Raw genomic sequence first — 13,513 nt, 5'->3', positions numbered from 1 at the left:
TTAATGTCTCATCCAGAAGACTCCCTCAGTACTGCACTGGAATGTCAGCCTAGATTATGTGTTCAGGTCCTTGGAGTGGGACTTGAATCCACCTTCTGACTACGATGAGATGCTTACACTGAACCACAGTTGACGCCTCACAGGATAAAACTCGGGTGTAATGCCCCATACAGTCTAATAGCCGACAATAAAAATAAAAAATACTGGAAATCTCAGCGGGTCAGGCAGCATCTGTGGAGAGAAAAACCGAGTTAACATTTCGGGTCGATGACCCTTCAGAACGTCTAATAGTCTAATGACCGTCTAGAGGCTCGCTCTCGAGGAATTAGCTCTTGGATGAGGTACTATGAGTCTCCTGATGCCCAAAGAACCACAACCCAGTATGAGATCAGTGCCCGTGATAGAGGCTGGGTAAAAGAAAGTATCGCCTTGGAGGAAAAGTGCATGTCATGAATAGTGTGCATTGCCAAGCAGAAGAATGTATTTGCAGTGTGTCTGCTCCAGTGTCTGTCCAGCCCTGATATTGGACAGTCAAATCTCTGTAGTGAGTGCTGGTAGAGAAGACAAAATTAAAAGGAGGGGAATGTTGGACATCTTGCTGCGTTTCGTTGCTTCAGCACGCTGGGCGCTGGGCTGGCATTCTCAGCCTTGGTCTCAGCAGGTCCCTGATCTGGAGTAAGAGGTGGTAAGTGGAGTCGATGCTATACCAGAGTGAAAGTCAGTAGTGGGACATCCCAGGATGTACACGCTGCCTGCTCTCTGCCAATCCACCTCCCAAAACAAGACAAAGAGTTGGCTGGTCTAATGCCTGTCATCTCCCCTCATTCCTCCACCTCTCCAAATGCTGCGTATTAATTATTTGATGAGGTGCTTTGATCCATTTTTGTATTGAATGTATTTATAATCTAATCGTGATGTTGAAAATGTTAAAAGAATTCGATAGGGTATTTATGGAGAAACGATGTCCTCTGGTGGGGGATCTAGAACGGGGGAGGCGAGGGCACAATTTTAAAATGAGAGTTCGGTCTTTCAGGAGTGAAATCAGGAAACACTTTTTCACACACAGGATAGTGGAAATCTAGAACTCCAACCTTCCAGACTGAGCTCGATAGATTCTTTTGTTAGGTAAGAGTATCAAGGGTTTTGGATCAAAGGCGGGTAAATGCAGTTGAGGTGAAGGTCGGCCATGATCTAATTGAATAACGGAACAGGCTCGACAGGCTGAATGGCCCACTCCTGTTCCGAATCGACAGTCTTGGGTGAAACGCTATTTATCCGAGACTCAAATACTTCAGCTCCCGGAATGAGGAGGAACTCTCAATGTCCAGAGAGTTTGACCTGATCTGGCTGAGGGGTTTAATGATCGTATTTGACCAGTAATACTGTTAAGACACTCGGCCTACATGCAATGCTGAAATATGGCCACTGGTCTCCTACAGCACAATATTTAACTGGTCATTTGTCCCACTGCTTGTGGGAGCTTGCTGTATACAAATAGCTGCCACATTTGCCCACATAACAAAAGTAACTGCACAATGTAATTCATTCCAAGTGAAGTACTTTGGGACATTTCCCAGAGAGGTGGTCAGGAGCAATACAAATGTAAAGTCCTCCTCACTGTGTTACTGGGCTCACACAGCTCAGCGGTGAACATTCTGAAAGCTATGTTCAAATTTCTACTCCAGAGTTTATTTGAAGAGTTAAAAGAATGCCATAATTTACGAGGCCCGTTTTTAATGTTTCACCAAACTAATAACCGGAAGAAAATGAACTGGCAACAGGTTTCCAATCTTCTCCCCTCCTCTCCAGAAGGGGCTGACTATCGTTAGAAGGGACTGATTGGAGGTTCTGTGTGTGGAGGCCGCAGCCTGATGCACTGTAACGTAGTGTGTCAGGGCTGCTGTGAAGATCACTATCATGGACTCCTTGCCTGCACCAATAACGGGTTTCACCAACTTTATTACATACATCATCATCATCATAGGCAGTCCCTCGGAATTGAGGGTGTCCTTGAAGCGTTTCTTCTGCCCACCTGGGGCTCACTTGCCGTGTCGGAGCTCTGAGTAGAGCACTTGCTTAGGGAGTCTCGTGTCGGGCATGCGGACGATTTGGCCCACCCAATGGAGCTGGTCAAGCGTGGTCAGTGGTTCAATGCTGGGGCTGTTGGCCTGAGCGAGAACAACTGACATTGCATCTATCCTCCCAATGGATTTGCAGGATCTTGCAGATGCAGCGCTGGTGGTACTTCTCCAGCGTTTTGAGATGTCTACTGTATATGAGAGGGCAGGTATCACTACTGCCCTGTAGACCATAAGCTTGGTGCCAGATTTGAGGTCCTGGTCTTCAAACACTGTCTTCCTTAGGCCATCGAAGGCTGCGCTGGTGTACTGGAGGCGATGATGAACCTTGTCATCGATGTGTTCCCTTGCTGATAGGCTCCCGAGGTATGGAAAATGGTTCACGTTGTCCAAGGCCGTGCCGTGGATTTTGATGATCGGGGGCCAGTGCTGTGTGGCGGGGTCAGGTTGGTGGAGGACCTTTGTCTTATAGATGTTTAGTGTTAAGACGAATGCTTTCATACGCCTCGGTGAAGGTGTTGACGATGGCTTGGTGTTCGGCCTCTGAGTATGCGCAGACGCAAGCGTCATCCGCGTACTGTAGTTCGAAGACAGAGGATGGGACAACCTTGGATCTAGCCTGGAGGTGGCGAAGGCTGAACAGGTTCCCATTGGTTCTATAGTTTAGTTCCATTCTAGCGGGGAGCTTATTGAGAGTGAGATGAAGCATTGCAGCAAGGAAGATCGATTAGAGCGTTGGTGCGATGATGCAGCCCTGCTTGACCCCGGACCAGATGTGGATTGGGTCTGTGGTGGATCCGTTGGTCAGGATCACGGTTTGTATGTCATCGTGGAGCAGGCGGAGGATAGTGATAAACTTTTGAGGGCAGCCGAAATGGAAGGCGCTCATAGTCCCTCACGGTTGACAGTATCAAAGGCCTTTGTGAGGTCAAAGAAGGCCATCTACAAGGGTTGATGCTGTACCCTGCATTTCTCTTGTTGTTGTCGCGCGGTGAAAACCATGTCCGTTGTGCCCCTTTAGTAAGCGGAATCCGCATTGTGACTCTGGGAGGAGCTCTTCAGCCATAAGGAGAAGATGATTGAGGAGGATTCTTGCAATAACTTTCCCAGTGGCTGACAGCAGGGAGATTCCGCTGTAGTTACCGCAGTCGGACTTGTCCCATTTTTTGAAGATGGTCACGATTACGGCATCTCTGAGATCTCCTGGCATGCTCTCCTCCTTCCAGATGAGAGAGATGAGGTCATGCATTTGTGCCAATAGTGCCTCTCCGCCATGCTTTAGTGCCTCAGCGGGGATTCCATCTGCTCCTGTTGCCTTGTTATTCTTGAGCTGATGGATGGCCTTTTCTACCTCATGCAGGGCTGGGGTTTTTCTGAGGTGGTGGCAGGTAGCATGCTGCGGGATGGAGTTGAGGACACTCGTGTCAAAGACAAGTTGAGGAGATCTTCGAAGTGCTCCTTCCAGTGGGCACTGACTGCCTCTCTGACCTTAATGAGTGCCTCTCCGTTCTTGGCCAGCAGTGGGGTGAGGCCTTGGGTGCTTGGGCCATAGGTGGTCTTGACTGTGTTGAAGAATCCTCGCACGTTGTGGTTGTTGGTCAGCTGCTGGATCTCCTGTGCTTTCTCCACCCACCATCTATTCTTTAGGTTGCTGTTTTTTTTGTTGGACCTCGGCCTTCAGCCGCCTGTAGAGCTGCTTTGCTGCTCCTGAATTGGTTTGCTGCTTTAGGTTCAGAAATGCCTTGCGCTTACGGCTTATTAGCTCCTGGATCTCCTGGTTATTATCGTCAAACCAGTCTTGGTGTTTTCTGGTTGTGCGTCTCTTCGCAGGCACTGGTTATGGAAGCTTTGAGGTCTGACCAGGCACTGTGGTCACTTTGCGTCTCGGTGTCATCGAGGGTCACCAGGTTGGCATACAAAACAACAACTTGTATTTATATAGCGCCTTTGACATAGTAACACCATCCCAAGGTGCTTCACAGGAGTGTTATAAGAACACAACAAAGATTGAAACTGAGCCAGATAAGAAGAAATTACCGCAGATGACGAAAAGCTTGGTCAAAGCGGTAGGTTTTAAGGAGCATCTTGAAGAAGGAAAGGAGAGATAGACAGGCGGAGAGGGTTAGTGAGGAAGTTCCAGAGCTTGGGGCCTAGGAAGCTGAAGGCACGGCTACCAATAGTTGAGCAGTTATAATCGGGGATGCTCAAGAGGGCAGAATTTGAGGAGCGCCGATATCTTTGGGGGGGGGAGGGAGGCGGTTGTGGGGCTGAAGGAGATTACAGAGATAGAGAGGGGCGAGGCCATGGAGGGATTTGTAAACAAGGATGAGAATTTTACGAATGTAATGCAACCCAATATTAATTTATTCCACTCTTCCACCATCCCAAACACCCTTCCCAAGGCACCTTCCAGTGCAAGCGCAGAAGATGCAATACTTGCCCTGCCACCTTCTCCCTTTCCACCGTTCAGGCCCGCAAACACTCCTTCCAGATGAAACACCAATTTACTTGTACTTTTTCAATTTAACAACTGTTCGCTGCTCCTGATATGGTTTCCTCTACCTTGGGGAGAACAAAAGCAGATGGGGCGATTGCTTTGCGTAACACCTCTGTTCATTTTGCATGTGTGACCTTGAGCTTCCGGTTGCCTATCACTGTAATTCTCCGCCCCACTCCCATCCCACTCTGACCTCTCTGTTCTCGGCTTTCCACACTGTCCCAATGAAGCTCGAGGAACAGCACCTCATCTTTCGATTAGATACTTCACAGTCTTCCGGACTCAACATTGAGTTTAACAATTTCAGATCATGACCTCTGACCCCATTTTTTCAGACAGCAGCTGTTGGTAATGATTCTGCGATTGCCATTTACACCTGTGGACGTATCTCTTGTATCTTTACTGGTCCCATTACCATCTCCATTTGCCTTGCACCACCATCCCCTTTGTCATTTAATCTCTCCTGCCTTCCACCCAATCAGAGACCTTCCCTTTTGTTCTTTTCTCCCCATCTCTTTTCCCTGCCTCTGTACTTCCTTAAACCCGTTACATCCTCTAACTTTTGCCAGTTCTGATGAAAGGTCATTGACCTGAAACATTAACTCTGTTTCTCTCTCCACAGATGCTGCCTGACCTGTTGAGTATTGCCAGCATTTTCTGTTTATATTTTAGAATTCCAGTATCGGCAGTATTTTGCCATTGTGTTGTTTTTGCCCTCTGTTCCCTCCGCACAGACACAAACTGTGGGGAAACCAGTTTTAAAACTGTTTTTTCAACCTACCTGAGTTAGTCCGTCTAAAACACTTACCTTTGACATTTCCCCACCAAACATCACCTGCTTTTGTGCCTGAGAGCCGCTTTAGCCTGTTAATGTGTGACCATAGTGCTCGATCACAAGGCTGGTGGAATATGAAATCTGGCAGTGTTGGGTATATTTAGAATCAGGGTGCAGGAGAGGAGGCAGTCAATCCTTTCTGCAGCTTTCCCTTTCCTTTTTTTTTTAAATGTACTCCTGCCTCCCCACAAAAGCTTTCAGTTGGTAGTTGGTAGCACTCTCGCCACTAAGTCAGAAGGTTGTGGGTACAAATCCCACTCGAGAGACCTGAGCACAAAGATCTAGGCTGACACTTCAGTGCTGTGCTGAGGAAATGCTGTACTGTCTGAGGTGCTATCATAAAATGGTTACAGCACAGAATCCCATGCTGGCTCTCTGCAAGAGCACATCAGCTCGTCCCACTACCCCGCCTTTTCCCCGTAGCCCTGCAGTTATTTTTCCTTCAGGTACTTATCCAATTCCCTTGTGAAAGCCACAATTGAATCTGCCTCCATCACCCTTGCAGGCAGTGCATTCCATATCCTAATCACTTACTGCGAAAAAAGGTTTTCCTCATGTCACCTTTGGTTCTTCTGCCAATCACCTTAAATCTGTGTCCTCTGGTTGTCGAACCTTCCTCCAATGGGAACAGTTTCTCTCTATCTACTCTGTCCAGGCCCCTCATGATTTTGAATACCTCTAGCAAATCTCCTCTCACCCTTCTCTGCTCTAAGAAGAACAACCCCAACTTCTCCAGTCTATCCATGTAACTGAAGTCCCTCATCCCTGGAACCATTCTTGTAAATCTTTTCTACACCCTCTCTAAGGCCTTCACATCCTTCCTAAAGTGTGGTGTCCAGAATTGGACACAATACTCCAGTTGAGGCCGAACTAGTGTTTTATACAGGTTCATCATAACTTATTTACTTTTGTACTCTATGCCTCTATTTATGAAGCCCAGGATCCTGTATGCTTTTTTAACCGCTTTCTCAACCTAACCTGCCCTGCCACCTTCAACGATTTGTGCAGATATGCCCCCAGTTGTCTCTGTTCATGCACCCCCCTTTAGAATTGTACCCTTTAGTTTATATTGCCTCTCCTCGTTCTTCCCATCAAAATGTATCACTTCGCACTTTTCTGCATTAAATTTCATCTGCCACATGTTTGCCCATTCCACCAACTTATCTATGTCCACTTGAAGTCTATCACTATCCTCCCCACTGTTCACTATACTTCCAAATTTTGTGCCATCTATAAATTTTGAAATTGTGCCCTGTACACCCAAGTCTAAGTCATTAATATATATCAAGAAAAGCAGTGGTCTTAGTACTGACCCCTGGGGAACCCCACTGTGTGCCTTCCTCCAGTCCGATAAACAACCGTTCATCACTACTCTGTTTCCTGTCACTTAGCCAATTTCGTATCCATGCTGCCACTGTCCCTTTTATGCCATGGGCTTGAACTTTGCTGGTAAGCCTATTATGTGGCACTTTATCAAACGCTTTCTGGAAATCCATGTGCATCACGTCATCGCATTGCCCTCATCAACCCTCTCTGTTACTTCATCAAAAAACTCAAGTCAAGTTGGTTAAACAAGATTTGCCTTTATCAAATCCATGCTGGCTTTCCTTAATTAATCCACACTTGTCCAAGTGACTGTGTTAATTTAGTCCCAGATTATCATTTCTAAAAGCTTCCCCATTACCGAGGTTAAACTGACTGGCCTGTAGTTGCTGGGTTTATTCTTGCACCCTTTTTTGAACAAGGGTGTAACAGTTGCAATTCTACAGTCCTCTGGGACCACACCCGTATCCAAGGGTGATTGGAAGATTATGGCCAGTACCTCCGCAATTTCCACTTTTACTTCCCTCAGCATCCAAGGATGCATCCCATCCGGTCCTGGAGACTAATCCACTTTAAGTACAGCCAGCCTTTCTAGTACCTCCTCTTTATCAATTTTTATCCCAACCAGTATCTCAAGTACCTCCTCTTTCAGCATCTTTCTTGGTGAAGACAGATGCAAAGTACTCATATTTAGTACCCTCTGCCTCCATGCGCAGTTCTCCATTTTGGTCCCTAATCGGCCCCACCCCTCCTCTAACTACCCGTCTATTTATATGCTTATAGAAGACTTTTGGATTCCCTTTTATGTTAGTTGCCATTTTATTCTCATACTCTCTCTTTGCCCCTCTTATTTTACTTCCCCTCTGAACTTTCTATATTCAGCCTGGTTCTCACTTGTATTCTCGACCTGACATCTGTCATATGCCCCCTTTTTCTGCTTCATCTTACTCTCTAACTATTTCGTGATCCAGGGTGCTCTGACTTTGGTTGCCCGACCTTTCTCCCTCGTGGGAATGTACCTCAACTGTTCCCGAACCACCATCTCTTTAAAGGCAACCCATTCAAGGCCCCGTCTGCCCCCTCAGGTGAATGTAAACGATCCCATGACACTATTTTGAAGAAGAGCAGTGTCCTGGCCAATATTTATCCCTCAATCAGCATCACTAAAACAAATTATTTGGTAATTATCACACTGTTTGTGGGAGCTTGCTGTGCACAAATTGGCTGCTGCATTAGCTACATTACAACAGTAACTACACTTGAAAAGTAACTAATTGGCTGCAAAGCGCTTTGGGACATCCTGAGGTCATGAAAGGCAGTATATAAACGCAAGCCTTTCTTTTCTTTCATAACTGATGTGCGAAGGAGGAAATTTATATCTCGTATTGTGAATTGTCTGATTGTGAGGCCTGACTGGAGAAGATTCCATTCAGCCTCCAGCTTGGCAAGATGCACCATTTCCCCCACTTCTGGTATGGTGGGAAGGGAAGAGCACAGTGCATTGGTGATTAGATCGAACCTTGGTGAGATGAGCTAGCCTTGATTAGGGCTTGCTGTAACTGAACAAAAGGAAAATAAATGAAAAGCTGCTGCTTTGGAAACTTGCCCACTGGCCACGTTGTCTGGCAGGGCTCCACATTCCCAGTACTTTGGATCTGTGACCACAGGCAGAAACCAGTTCGGAAAGAGGAGTTTAAAAAAAAAGGCAAATCATGCAGAGGCTGAAAGTATGTAATAAAAATAGAAAATGCTGGAAATATTCAGCAGGTCAGGCAGCATCTGTGGAGAGAGAAACAGAATTAATGTTTCAGGTCAATGACCTCTCATCAGAATATATACTTGGTTAGAAGCTGCTTGCTTGGGAATAGCATGAGGCTTGGTTGCAAGATTTTCAATTAAGCATATTTCTGGGTCCACAAACCTTCCATAGTGTGTCGGCTTGTGTGGGGAGAACACCCGGTCCAACAATGCAATTGTCCTTCCAGACTCGAGAGTGTGTTGTGAGCTGCAAAGGTCTGGTGGTTATAGGTTTGTCACTGGTGGCTTTCACTCTGTTGGTTTAAACATTTACAGAAATAAAACATTTTTAGCCTTTATTATAAAGGGTTTGGAGTATCAGAGTAAAGAAATCTTACTGTAATTATATAGGTCCTTGGTGAGATCACACCTGGAGTACTGTGTACAGTTTTGGCCTCTTTACCTAAGGAAGGATATACTGTACTTGCATTAGAGTGAGTGCAACAAAGGTTCACTGGACTGATTCCTGGTATGGGGGGGATTGTCCTATGAGGGGGGGATTGAATAGACTAGGCCTATATATTTTTTTCATTCAGGGATGTGGGCGTCGCTGGCAAGGCCAGCATTTATTGCCCGAATCCCAGCATTTATTGCCTTTGAGAAGGTGGTGGTGAGCAGTCCCTGTCGTGAAGGTGCTCCCATAATGCTGTTAGGGAGGAAGTTCCAGGATTTTGACCCAATGACAATGAAAGAACGGTGATATATTTCCAAGTCAGGATGGTATATGACTTGGAGGGGAACTTGGAGATGATGGCGTTCTCATGCGTCTGCTGCCCTTGTCCTTCTAGGTGGTGGAGGTCGTAGGTTTGGGAGGTGCTGCTGAAAAAGCCTTGGCAAGTTGCTGCAGTGCATCTTGTAGATGGTACACACACCAGCCACGGTGCGCCGGTGGTGGAGGGAGTGAATGTTGAAGGTGGTGGATGGGGTGCCAATCAAGCGGGCTGCTTTGTCCTGGATGGTGTCGAACTTCTTGAGTGTTGTTGAAGCTGCACTAATCCAGGCAAGTGGGGAATATTCCATTCGACTCCTGACTTGTGTCTTGCAGATGGTGGAATGGCTTTGGGGCGTCAAGAAGTGAGATACTCGCCGCAGAATACCCAGCCTCTGACCTGCTCTTGTAGTCACAGTATTTATGTGGCTGGTCCAATTAAATTTCTGGTCAGTGGTGACCCCCAGGATGTTGATGGGGGATTCGCCGATGGTACTGCCGTTGGATGTCAAGGGGAGGTAGTTAGACTCTCCTGAGTTTCTCCATTTCTCCCAGACTATATTCCCCAGAGTTGAGAAGAATGAGAGGTCATTTCACTGAAACATATAAAATTCTTAAGGGGCTTGACGGGGTAGATGTTGGGAGGATATTTCCCCTGGTTGGGGATTCTAATACTAGGGATCACAGTTTCAGAGTAAGGGTCGGCCATTTAGGACTGAGATGAGGAGAAATTTCTTCACTTAAAGGATTATGAATCTTTGGAATTCACTACCCCAGAGGGCTGTGATGTTCAGTCATTGAGTATATTCAAGACATCGATAGTTTTTTGGATACTAAGGGAATCAAGTAAGATGGGGATAGAGCAGGAAAGTGGAGTTGAGGTAAAAGATCAGTCATGATCTCATTGAATGGCGGAGCAGGCTTGAGGGGCTACTATTTCTTATATTCTTATGAAACAGGGTATTGGTGAGGCCACACCTGGAGTACTGCATTCAGTTTTGGTCTCCGTATTTAAGGATATACTTGCATTGAAGGCAGTTCAGAGAAGGTTCACTAGGTTGATTCTGGAGATGAGGGGGTTGACTTATGAAGATAGGTTGAGTAGGTTGGGCCTATACTCATTGGAATTCAGAAGAATGAGAAGTGATCTTATCGAAACATATAAGATAATGAGGGGTCTTGCCAAGATGGATGCAGAGAGGATATTTTCACTCATAGGGGAAACTAGAATTAGGAGGTATAGTCTCAGAATAAGGAGCCGCCCATTTAAAATTGAGATGAGGAGGAATTTCTTGAGGGTTGTAAATCTGTGGAATTCTCTGCCCCAGAAAGCTGTGGAGGCTGGGTCATTGAGTATATTTAAGGTGGAGATAGATTTTTGAGCGCTAAGGAAACAAAGGGCTATAGGGAGCGGGCAGGGAAGTAGAACCGAGTCCATGATCAGATCAGCCATGATCTTATTGAATGGCGGAGCAGGCTCGAGGGGCCAAATGGCCTACTCCTGCTCCTATTTCTTATGTTCTTAAATATCTGTGGGAATTGAAGAGTAGTATTGTTTCTGAGCGATGTCTGGTATTTTTTCAGATATCATGGGCTTTTGTATACTTGGAGAGTTTACACGGGCTGCTTAGAGATGTAAATTGTTTGTGGCCCATTTGGAGAACATGGAGTCCAATTGAGTGTTCTACAGCATTTAGAGACCCTGTATTGAAATCATAATCTCCTGCACTGGGCTTTAATCTGAACCTATCAAGTGCCACCAGTGACTTTACTTGCTCTGTCAGGCTCTTTGTTTGGCAACCCACTTTGATAAAAAAAACATGCCGAAGATCAACCTTTGCACCATAGATATTCAAAGTCTGGGCTTTTGATGGGCTGAAACTGCAAATCTGTAAAACTGTTGTCCAGCCAGTGAAAGCCCAGCTTTCAGAATTTCAGAAATGAGCTGAGTAAAAAGAGAATTTGCATTATAGCATGTTTCATGACCTCACAATATCCCAAAGAACTCCACAGCCAATGAAGTACTTGAAGTGTAGTCACTGTTGTAATGTCAGAAATGCGGCACCTAAATTGTGCACAGCAAGCTCTCACAAACAGTAATGTGATGACCAGATATTCTGTATTTTGGTGATGTTGGTAGAAAGACTTGGATTTATATAGCGCCTTTCATGACCATGGGACGTCTCAAAGTGCTTTACAGCTAACAAAGTACTTTTGGAGTGTGATCATTGTTGTAATGTAGGAAACGGGGCAGCCAATTTGCACACAGTTAAGCTCCCACAATATGATAATGACCAAATAATCTGTTTTTGTGATGTTGATTGAGGGATAAATATTGGCCAGGACACTGGGGATAACTCCCCTACTCTTCTTCGAAATAGTGCCATGGGATCTTTTACGTACACCTGAGAGAGCAGACGGGGCCTCGGTCTATGGAGTAGGTTGGAGTAGAGAAGAGTATCAAATATCCTAAGAGGCCAGTCTGGGGTTTTGTTTCCTTTCACAGTTTTCTCAGGAGCCTAAAGGTGTTGGCAGCAGAGGACTGGCTGCCAGGAAGTCTCTCCCTCGGTTACCCTTCAGATCAGAGTAATAAAGAAAGTCTACGCTGTTCGGCTCGGATGGTAACACCAGCCACCAGTTACACCATCCCGAGGTGGTCACATATTGAGAGCAAATGAAGCCGACACGCACACACGACAGCGTCAGAGTACAAGAGGCACAGACTGGACAGTGTACCGAGCTGATGTGTGGTTGTCTGGTATTTCCTGCACTGCTGATTCGTGCAATACATGAATGCATCAAACCGAGCCAATTGCAACAATAGTTGAATCACTAACATCTGCCAGAGGCTTTGAATACTGTCGTCCATTTGTGATTACTGACGCCCGTGTTCATTGTACAAAACGAGTGTTACCAAGTCATGTTGCCGCAATTTGCTTCGGATCCTCGAAATGCCCCGTTGTAGAACAAGACTGATGAGCACAGTAAGCTTGGAGGAATCCAGCCATTCCCAGTTGAATGTGGCTCAATGCACAACTCCACCCATCAGTGCCAAAGAAACCAGACGATAAACAGGATTCCTTTTAACAGACCCCCTCTCACTCCATCAGTAGGATACAGCAAGAACTCCTCAGCTGTACCTGGAGTCGCCGGGCTCTGATGGGTAGTTCCTAATGCCTGAATTTCATGCATTCAGCAGTTGAACCTAATGGCAGTAAGGCTAGCTGTGGAACACTTTCAGATGCCATTACAGGGACATTATGTATGAGATCCTGTAACATCCTCCAGCCCTATAAACCCTCTGAGAATCTGCGCTCCTCCAATTCTGGCCTCTTGCACATCACTGATTTTCTTCGCTCCACTATTGACGGCCGTGCCTTCTGCTACCAAGGCCCTAAGTTCTGGAATTCCCTCCCCAAACCTCTCTGCTTCTCTCTCCCTTTAAGGCGCTCATTAAAACCCATCACCTCACCAGCCCTAATATTTGCTTGTGTGGCTCAGTGTCAAATTTTTTGTTTGGTAATGTTCCTGCATAGTTCCCTGGGATGTTTTACTACGTTAAAGGTGCTATATAAATGGAAGTTGTTGTTGTGGTCAGAAAATGCTGTGTTGGTCTGTTACTTCATCGGGCAGGGAGGGGATCACTCCTGCTCCCTTTGGTACTATCCTGCTAGTTGCTGGTGTTCTGTCTCAGCATTTAGCTGGGGTAGACGACAGTGGCAGACGCTATCTGTTGTCCTGCGGTTCCTCTGACACTGGACGATCCACCTGCTGGTGACTCGGGAGATTTCTGGGGGGGTGGGGATTGTATAAGAATATAACATAACATCAGAAATAGGAACAGGAGTAGGCCATACGACCCCTCGAGCCTGCTCCGCCATTCAATAAGATCATGGCTGATCTGATCATGGACTCAGCTCCACTTCCCCGCCCGCTCCCCATAACCCCTTATCCCCTTATCGATTAAGATACCGTCTATTTCTGTCTTAAATTTATTCAATGTCCCAGCTTCCACAACTCTCTGAGGCAGCGAATTCCACAGATTTATAACCCTCCGAAAGAAGAAATTTCTCCTCATCTCTGTTTTAAATGGGCGGCCCCTTATTCTAAGATCGTGCCCTCTAGTTCGAGTCTCCTCCATCAGTGGAAACATCCTTTCTGCATCCACCTTGTCAAGCCCCCTCATAATCTTATACGTCTCGATAAGATCACCTCTCATTCTTCTGAATTCTAATGAGTAGAGGCCCAACCTACTCAACCTTTCCTCATAAGTC

General features: G+C 46.1%; 1 long non-coding RNA gene across 1 annotated transcript; it reads right to left on the bottom strand.

Moving 5' to 3' along the window:
* Positions 1 to 8,446: 8,446 nt before the first annotated feature.
* Positions 8,447 to 8,778, bottom strand: LOC139244123 (uncharacterized). Its single transcript, XR_011589883.1, has 2 exons — positions 8,655 to 8,778; positions 8,447 to 8,512 (listed from the first exon to the last, which is right to left on the bottom strand). It is a non-coding gene; the product is annotated as an uncharacterized lncRNA (long non-coding RNA).
* Positions 8,779 to 13,513: the final 4,735 nt, after the last annotated feature.

Source organism: Pristiophorus japonicus, unplaced genomic scaffold, assembly GCF_044704955.1.
Source record: "Pristiophorus japonicus isolate sPriJap1 unplaced genomic scaffold, sPriJap1.hap1 HAP1_SCAFFOLD_2052, whole genome shotgun sequence".
Lineage (NCBI taxonomy): Eukaryota > Metazoa > Chordata > Chondrichthyes > Pristiophoridae > Pristiophorus > Pristiophorus japonicus.
The sequence above is the reverse complement of the archived record's forward strand: the minus strand, read 5'-3'. Positions and strand labels throughout refer to the sequence as shown.